The sequence below is a fragment of the Canis lupus genome, unplaced genomic scaffold (genome assembly GCF_011100685.1).
Source record: "Canis lupus familiaris isolate Mischka breed German Shepherd unplaced genomic scaffold, alternate assembly UU_Cfam_GSD_1.0 chrUn_S188H348, whole genome shotgun sequence".
NCBI classification, from domain to species: Eukaryota; Metazoa; Chordata; class Mammalia; order Carnivora; family Canidae; genus Canis; species Canis lupus.
In genome coordinates this window covers 36,153-45,898 of record NW_023330753.1, presented here as the reverse complement: position 1 = coordinate 45,898, position 9,746 = coordinate 36,153, and the positions used below count along the sequence as shown (strand labels likewise).

At 45.6% G+C, this 9,746-nt stretch overlaps 1 long non-coding RNA gene across 2 annotated transcripts; it reads right to left on the bottom strand.

The window, feature by feature from the left end:
- Window positions 1-2,792: 2,792 nt before the first annotated feature.
- LOC111094353 lies at window positions 2,793-8,223 on the bottom strand. 2 transcript variants are annotated; one of them, XR_005387125.1, is made up of 3 exons: window positions 8,068-8,223; window positions 6,899-6,956; window positions 2,793-2,884 (listed from the first exon to the last, which is right to left on the bottom strand). It is a non-coding gene; the product is annotated as an uncharacterized LOC111094353 (long non-coding RNA). The 2 variants fall into 2 exon arrangements; XR_005387124.1 differs by lacking the exon at window positions 2,793-2,884 and adding an exon at window positions 4,190-6,179.
- Between the last annotated feature and the right edge of the window lie 1,523 nt (window positions 8,224-9,746).

The window sequence follows — 9,746 nt, the reverse complement described above, 5'->3', positions numbered from 1 at the left end:
TGATCTTTTTTTTTTTTTTTTTAAGATTTTATTTATTTATTCATGAGAGACACAGAGAGGGAGAGAGAGGCAGAGACACAGGCAGAGGGAGAAGCAGGCTCCATGCAGGAAGCCCGGTGTGGGACTCGATCCTGGGACTCCAGGACCACTCTCTGGGCCGAAGGCAGGTGCTAAACCGCTGAGCCACCCAGGAATCCCTCTTTGTTTCATTTCAAATTACTACCATAGCAAATGTTTCTTAGCAAATTCCTCCCACGTTGTTTTTCTCTACCTGTGTAGTTTTGCTCATTTTTCTTTAAGTGTTCACTGTGCTACCTCAGTATCTTTTGGGACTAAATTTAGAGTGGATTATAGTGTATAAAATAATGTCTTAAATCTTAGCAAGTTTTACAGATCTAAAGCTCTTAATTTAAAATATAGAACTGATTTCTCATTTGTTTTAAAGTTTAGATGAGAAACCAGAAAGGCACAATTTTTTTCCATAAAATTTTCCCTCATGTCACAGATTCAAATGAATTAAAAATACTGTAGCTATATTTTTCATGAATATTTATAATAGTTTCAAGTTTTTTATAGCAAGATTTTTGTATATTCTTTAAATTTTCACCAATAGCACAATAGAAAAAACCCATAGTTACTTAGATGTGCCTTGAGTTTTGATTTGAAAAATACTGGACCTAGGGAGTTTATATCTCTATGGAAATGTCAATACTTCTTTTCTAACTACTGTATGTAATGAATTTGCAACAAAACTGGTTAATATTAAAAAGATACTATATCCAAAGCTCTTGTGTTACTTTTGGTAGATGTTATTGCCAAAATAAGTTTTAAAAACCATGACTGATTTGTGGACTGTGTCTTATGATTATGGGTAATTTTAGACTACTCTTGTTTTTTTTCTAGTGATAAAAAGTTGATTGCAGAAGGACCTGGGGAAACGGTCCTTGTTGCAGAAGAGGAAGCAGCTCGAGTGGCACTTAGGAAACTCTATGGATTCACTGAAAATAGACGGCCCTGGGACTATTCCAAGCCCAAAGAGAATTTAAGAGCTGAAAAGACTATCACTGCCAGCTAACCTGCCAAAATTGTGGGAACCCGAAATTTGTGAGCCAGAGAATGATAAATGTCAAAGATGTTCAAAGTTTGGCATTTTTCATATTGTAAAGAAATGTCTTATTTCTCGTAATGAGTTCCTAAAATTAAACAAATATTTCACACATCATTGATTTTTTTTTCATTTTTGTCTTGTCAAAGTCTTTTTGATGTTTTTCCAGTAAATTTTTTCTAAGGTCCTTGATTTTATTATTTTATATAACCTGTACAGTTTTATTCCTAGCTAGCTTTGAGGTATCACCATAATTTGAATATATATTTTATGTGAACTTTAATACCAATTAAAAAAATCACTTTTTTTAAAAAAAGATCTTTATTTATTTATTCATGAGACACACAGAGAGAGAGAGAGAGGCAGAGACACAGGCAGAGGGAGAGGCAGGCAGGCTCCATGCAGGGAGCCCGATGTGGGACTCGAACCTGGGTCTCCAGGATCACTCCCTGGGCTAAGGAGGGCACTAAACCGCTGAGCCCCCCAGGCTGCCCAGAAGTCCCTCTTTCACTGTAGATTTCATTGTAGTTTAACTTGACATACTCAGGTTGGTGAACTTTGTCTGTAATATGATTTTTAGCTAAAATAATAACTCTTCACCTTTAGAAATGTAAAAGTACAGTTTATCACAGACAGGTATTTAAATGATCCCTGAATTCTGTCTAGGTTTAAAAGTCTGTACTAATTCATCTCACTGTTACTCAGTTTCTATAAAACAGATACAAGGTAAATTTTCTACTTTAAAAAAAAAAACCAAGGGAGAGCAGCTAACTGAAAAGTTTTACATTCATCAATGTTAATGGAAAAATAAAGTATGTATTTATCAATTTAGTATTCCATAATCATAATCAATAGCTACTGTGTGCCACACACTATTCTAAGTAGTTTTACTAAGACACATTGTGTTTCTAGAGGACAAATCTTAAAGAGCATGTCTTGGTTGAGTTCAGTAATCCTCCAACTGCAAATTCCTTCTTTGCTTTTTCATTTTTTGGCAATAGTAATAATCTTTAGTTTCAGTTTGTCAGTAGTCACTCCCAGGAGTTAACAAGAAAAAATGGGACTTGGTAATTGAGAATAGAAATAGTAAAACAACACTTGTTGCCATAAAAATCTTTTTTTTTAAGATTTATTATTTATTATTATTCATTCATTCATTCATTCATTCATTCATGATAGACGTAGAGAGAGAGAGACAGAGACACAGGGAGGAGGGAGAAAGCAGGCTTCATGCAGGGAGCCCGACGTGGGACTCGATCCCGGGACTCCAGGATCGCTCCCTCCCCGGGCCAAAGGCAGGCGCTAAACCCGCTGAGCCACCCAGGGATCCCCCATAAAAATCTTTCTATTTTATTTATTCATGAGAGACACAGGAAAGCAGAGACACAGGCAGAGGGAGAAGCAGACTCCCTGGGGGGGTGGGGGGAGCCTGACGCGGGCTCCATCCCAGGATCCTGGGATCACAACCTGAGCTGAAGACAGACGCTCAACCACTGAGCCACCCAGGTGCCACCCCTCCCTTTTTAAAAATTGAAATATTTTTATGTTCAAAGAGCTGGCATTAAGGTAGGCATCTTGGATGACCCATTCAGGGAGTACACTTAATCCAACTTACTGAAGCCTGCATCCTTTTACTGATGGAGATCCTGGTGGCACACACTGAGGGCCGCGTTTCTGGATCAGGCCATCCTGTTTGAGCAGGTGTGGCAAGAATGGGACTCCCTGGCTGAGTTCTCTTAGCTCCCATAGAGCTGCTGGTGACCTGTCTTGCTTTCTCGGCTGCAAGGAGGCAAAAAGCTTGCCATAAAATCTTCTAAAAGGAAGATGAAGGGCCTTTGGAACCCCTTCCGTGAGGCTGCTCAGGGGAGTGAATGTTGTGTCCTATGTAAGGGCTTTGAGCTATCTACAGGTAAAGCAGAGTCTGAATTTAGAGGGGGAGGTTTGAGGACTACCTAATTGGCCGAATTGGTGGGGTGGGTTAAATGATTTTACCTTTGTTTTGAAAGTTAACTCCTAACACTCGAACATGGGGATAGAGGGCCAAACCCAGTAGTAAAAAAAACGCCATCCTTGGGTGTGTCATCCACAAGTGAACATGCTTTATGCTTTGTAAGCCTCTCCTGGATGCCAGAGAAGAGAGATCGTGGGAAATTTCTGAGAAGCACAAGATAGTAAATGTCCTCCAACCACTTACTCATCCAGTACATGTAAAATGTCAGGTTTAACTAGAGAAGTATTATTCTAATTTTATTTAGGTAAACATTTTTTTTTCAAAAGGTCTTTGGAAAACAATCCAATCATGAAATGGACAAAAGACATGAACAGAAATCTCACAGAGGAAGACATAGACAAGGCCAACAAGCACATGAGAAAATGCTCCGCATCACTTGCCATCAGGGAAATACAAATCAAAACCACAATGAGATCCCACCTCACACCAGTGAGAATGGGGAACATTAACAAGGCGGAAACCACAATGTTGGAGAGGATGTGGAGAAAGGGGTACCCTCTTGCACTGTTGATGGGAATGTGAACTGGTGCAGCCACTCTGGAGAACTGTGTGGAGGTTCCTCAAAGAGTTAAAAATAGACCTGCCCTACGACCCAGCAATTGCACTGCTGGGGATTGAACCCAAAGATACAGATGCAATGAAACACCGGGACACCTGCACCCCGATGTATATAGCAGCAATGTCCACAGTCCACAGGCCAAGCTGTGGAAGGAGCCTCGGTGTCCATTGACAGATGATGGATAGAGATGTGGTCTATATTCCTCAGCCATTAGAAATGACAAATACCCACCATTTGCTTCGACGTGGATGGACCTGGAGGGTATTAAGCATAATGCTGAGTGAAGTAAGTCAATCGGAGAAGGACAAACATTATATGGTCTCATTCATTTGAGGAATATAAAAATTAGTGAAAGGGAATAAAGGGAAAGGAGAGAAAATGAGTGAAGATATCAGTGAGGGAGACAGAACATGAGAGACTCCTAACTCTGGCAAACAAGGGGTAGTGGAAGGGGAGGTAGGTGGGGGGGGTTGGGGTGACTGGGTGATGGGCACTGAGGGGGGCATTTGGCGGGATGAGCACTGGGTGTTATGCTATATGTTGGTAAATTGAACTCCAATAAAAAATTAAGACAAAACAAAACAAAACAAACAGAAGATCTTTGGAAAATTCAGTTGCAAACTCAGTCCTTCCTTTCCTCTACAAGTAGTGCTGATAACGTGATCCCAAATTTCTCCTGTTCAGGGCATTTTGCAGGACCTTATCCTACACGGTTGGAGGGGAACCATCCTTGCCCTTCAGTTTTCAAGCTTCTGAACCATGAATGCTTCTAGACTTACATGTGTGACAAATCTAGCTGAAGTTCATAAAAGCTACTTTGCAAGTAGATCTGGATCCCTTATGAAGAATGTGATTTCAATACATTTCTAAGGAAAGTCTCTGAATTTAAGTTGTACTTTTAAAAAGCACCCACTAGCGGCCTGGGTGACTAACTGGTTGAGTGTCTGCCTCTGGCTCAGGGGGTGATCCTGATCCTCGAGTCCAGGGATCAGGTCCTTCGTCGGGCTCCCTGCATGGAGCCTGCTTCTCCCTCTGCCTGTGTCTCTGTCCCTCTCTCTCTGTCTGTCTCTCATGAATAAATAAATGAAATCTTAAAAAAACACTCACTAAACTATGATGGGCTGGAATGTAGAAAATAAAACACAAACTTTTGCAGTTCCATATGAAATTGCTTGAAAGTTGGAGCCAACCTCTAGATAATTTTAATTTGCCACATAAGAGCCAATAAATACCGTTTACGTTCAGTGCGTGGGCAAGAGGAACGTGAGTGTGAGGATGTTGTCAAAGTAGCATGTGACCAAGAGCATCCAGTGACCCTGTGGAAGACAGTCTTTTTGACTAATGTCTGGCTGACATAGAGAAGACAGTCGTTATGACCATAAGGCAGTTGGAGAATCCAGTAGTGCGAGTACTTGAGCTTGGCCTGGCACCACAGAACGGCCTTAAAGTCATTGCTTTGAAATTCTGACATCCTTTCCCACCACTTCCCACTCGTTCCCTGGGCCCAAAGTATAAAATTGAGCTGGAAATGCATGACTCTATTACACGGGCCTTTTCTTTTCAGTCCATACCATTTTCATGAAATGCGTATATAAAGCTGGGGATCGTATTCTCAAAGTGTTTTACGTGGTTACGAGGAAAGGAACTGTTACTAGACACTCCCAAGTAAGAATGGAACAGATCAGGGCTCTTTCTGTGTATGTGCACATGTTCTAGATCTTGGCCAGCAGGTGGTGTGGTAATCCCACTTCCAAGGTAAGTAGGGAGCCAAGTGCCTTTGTGGGAACCGGGGTTCTCCCTATATGGGGAGGAGACGTATAAGGCAAAAGATTGCAGTGAAAACCGACTTTACGAGGCCTCTGAGAGCTCTGGTAGACTATGAACGTGCTCACCTTGTCCCTTAGGAGGTGAAGGGTTTGACCCGTGAACAGTTCACCTATGATGCCAACGTATGAATGCTTGAGCTCTTTAGATTTACTGAAAAGGGGGAAAGTTGTAGCATTGCCATAAATAAAACATTTAAAGACTTCTATTGCTCCCCTCTTTTTAAAAAAGTTTACTTATTCATGGGAAACCAGAGAGGCAGAGACACAGGCAGAGAGAGCCCGATGGGGGACTTGATCCCAGGACCCCGGGGTCACAACACAACACAGGCACTAAACCACTGAGCCTCCTAGGTGTCCCCATGCCATCCGTTTGAAACTCAGTTTTGTTTTGTTTTTGTAAGGTTAAAGGTCTGATGATGATTTAAATTGATATCTAACTTTTCACATTCTTTTTTCTTTTTGAAGATTGTATTTATTGATTCCTGAGAGACACGGAGACACAGGCAGAGGAGAAGCAGGCTCTTGCGTGAGGAGCCCAATGCAGGACTCGATCTCAGGACCCTGTGATCACTCCCTGAGCCGGAGGCAGATGCTCAACTGCTGAGCTACCCGGGCATCCCTAATTGGCCTCTTCTTGCTGCTCTTTTCTTCCCTTTTTCTGTGACGGGAACAGATGCCCTGCAGAGTCAAGGGAATCTTACTATGCATCTTGACCCTTCATAAGATGTGGGCATTTTTCCCACTTGGGGGAACCAGCTCACAGCTGGGGGGTGCCCGCAGAGGAGGCCCAGCTGGCAGCATGCAGGTAACATCTGCATCCCTAAGCCCACTTGGTGTTCTCCTCTCTTCAGTTGACCCATGTCATCTCTCAAAACCTCATTTTGTAAATCCCCTCCACCATCGTCTCCTAGGACCCAGAGCTGAGGCTTTCAGCTTTGGCTGGCTGTCAGGGCCCTTGGAAGCCATGGTTTTCTCTAGAATACCAGGAATGACTATTAGATTAAATCTCATCTTGCAAACTAACAAGTTTTTCTTCCCCCAGGAGAAAATTGACACAGTCCAATATGGTAACCCCAGCACACATGCTCCTGAAAAAGGACACAGGTTCGGCGTTGGTAGTGGCTGCTTTCCACTAACACTCGTCCTCGGTCAGGCGTCTGGCTGCCTGTTGGTGCCCACTCGCAACAGAAGACTAACAGTCTCCAGAAAAGTTTCTGGGAGAAAAGCGATTAAGAAAATTAAAAGCATTAACGTGTTCCCCCTTCAAACGAGGAAGAACTCCATTATTTGTCCATCCTGTATTAAAATCATCAAATGAACTAGTGAGTTTGTTCAAATGGGTTTTGCAGAAGAGATGAGTAACGAGGTCACTGAACGCTAGAGAAGAATATTCTAACCAGAGCGGTGGCCTGGCTTTCTGCAGACACGTTCTCTGTGTAAGTCATCGCTTGGCGTCTACGCAGCACGACACCGGGTCAGTCAGGCCAGAGGTATTCATCGGTAGGCAATCCGGTTAATAAGACAAACACAGGAAAATAAAATCAGCTCATCATCCACGGGCTACCCGGCCCCCAGCGGCTCTGTGACCCTCCCCCCCCCCCCCCCCCCCCCCCCCCCCCCCCCCCCCCCCCCCCGGCGAGGGAGGCCCGACTCGCAGAGACTGGAAAATGGGCTTCCACCAAGTGCGCGTATTCAGGGGCTCCAGGTGCGAGCTCGACGATGGGGCTCAGCGCGGTTCCCCGGGACTCGCACCTGCATCCTTTCTTCCCAAGGTCTGGGAGAGGCGAGGGAGCAGGCGTTTAGAGGCAGTGCTGCCGCCCACTCTCGGGGGCCTGAGGACGGTAGGTAGGACGCGGGGTCTGTCCGCGGTCAGGGGAGGCCGTGGACACGACGTCGTCGCCACTTGGGCAAGTCCGGCCGCGCCTCTCCGGGCCCCGGGACCAGCCCCAGGAGGTACAAAAGTCACTCCCTGGGTCTTGTGATTGGCATTTTTTCCCAGTTACTTGTCATCTCCCTTTTATGACAAAGCCTCACAGACCAACAAGGCATAGAGCTTTCGAGTTATCTGGGTCAGTGCCTCCTCTTTTCTCCCATCGAGCCTCGGGCAGAATGGAAAGTCCTCGTTAAGTGTCAGGGGGGTGACTTTGCTGCTCGTTGGCCTCAGTTCCATAGGTCCACCATTTTGTTACTTTAGGAAAATTGCAGCCTGTTTCCCACCCAAACTCAATGTGACATCTGATCTATATGATAAATTGCTCGAATGTCCACGTACACCGCACATACAGACTCTGACGCCCAATTTCGGTGTGTGGAGCCCCCGCCCCCCTCACCAATACTCGGACACCAGCTGGACACCAGCTGGACACCCTACGGTCGATGCCAACGCCATCTACTAAGAGGGGGACCACCTCTCGCGGGGTAAGCGCTCAGGCCCACAGGCTCCTCCTCTGCCACTTCACATGCCACTGGGCACCGGGGTGTCACCTGTGCTTCTGATCCTCCAGCTGTAAACCAGAGGTTCCCACGACCCGTCTTTGGGTTCTATTAACTTGCTAGAGGGACTCACAGAACTCGGAGGAACATCTTATCCGCTACGTGGCTGGTTTATAAGAGCATGTAAGTCGGGGACCAGCCAGGTGTAGGAGAGGCGTAGGGCAAGGTCCGGGAGGGGCCGAGGAGCTCCATGCCCTCCCTCCTGCAGCACTCACACCGGCCCCAGGTGCTCACTCACCCAGAAGCTCTCGGAACCTGTCCTTCGGGTTCCTATGGAGGCGTCATTACAACGACAACGCAGTTGATTAAATCATTTGGCCACATGCCGCCTTGATTTAACCTCCGCCTTCTCCCCTGCCCAGAGGTCAGCGGGGTGGAGCTGAAAGTTCCAGCTTCCAAATCACACAGTTGGGTCTCCTAGCAACCAGCCTCCCTTCCGTAGCAATCAGGAGCCCCAGGTGTCTCTCACTGGAAGATGAGGGCGGCCCCCAGATCCAGTCCTGGCTGGCGGTCCAGATCCTGCAGGCGGGCCTTCTGGGGAAATAGGCGCGTTTGTGTAGGGCTTGGAATTGGGTAGATGCCTCCTAACTTCAAGAGCTCCTCCTGACCCAGCCTCACCCAGTCTCCCCCAGCCTCCTCGGAGGCCTGCCTAGTTTGGCCAAAAGTCTCGTCATTAACATAACAGAAGAGACCTCTAGAGCTGGCCATCCCTTCCTAGATCTCTAGGGTCTGGGGAGCTCTGTGCCAGAGATGGGGAGGAAAACCAAATACGTATCTCTTATTATAAATCACAATTTCCGGGTGCCTGTGTAGCTCAGTCGTTTGAGCATCCGACTTCGGCTCAGGTCATAGTCTCAAGGTCTTGGGATGGAGCCCCCCAGCCCGTGTGGAGAGTCTGCTTGTCCCCTTCCCTCTGCGTCCTCCCACCCCCCATGCTCTCTCTGTTTTTCTCAAATAAAATCTTTAAAAAAAAATCACAATACCACAGCAAATGTGATCTTTTATGACAGGTCTGCAATTTTTTGTGGGTGTCTCCATATCTTAAATTTGTTTCCCTCAAGTAAAGGAGTTTTTCTAAATTTCATCTTTTGGAGGACAAGGTCTATAGACTCATCGACTGAAGTGTATCAAAAAATAAAAGTTGAATTATATAAAGGTAATACTTTGGAAAGAACTTTCCCCTGGTCCAGAGATTATAAACAAGTTCTGGAGGCCAACAGGGTCGGGTCAGAATCTGGGTGCTGACCGGTATTTCTTACCCTTACCCCCTACCCTTTCTGGGCTAAAGATGAGCTGGGAAGATCAAGTGAAAGCAAAGGGAGGAGCACTGCACTGGGCTCCACGTTCGGCATGGAACCTACTTGGAAAAAAAAAAAAAAAAAAGAAAGCAAAGCAAACTGTCCTGGTCCTTTCTGGAATGAGAACTGCTGGAGCCAAGAGCTCAGGGGTCTAGTCTCAGGGCTGTAGCCACTCTAGGCTTCCCTCTTGGTCCTACTCGCCCACCTCGGAGGTACACTTATACCAGGTAGGTATTTGGCCAAACTGGGATTCACTGTTTCCCTTCCATGATTACCTTATTTGGGGGAAAGGACACATTTATCTCCATACCCCCTAGTGCTCAGTACCCAGGAGGTCCCCAGATGAAGAAACAGAGTGTATAATTCTTGGATCACTGCTAACACTATTTCTAAGACTGTTCAGAATGACCAAATAGAATGGGACCAGAAAACCAGAAAATGAGCGACGCTGGCT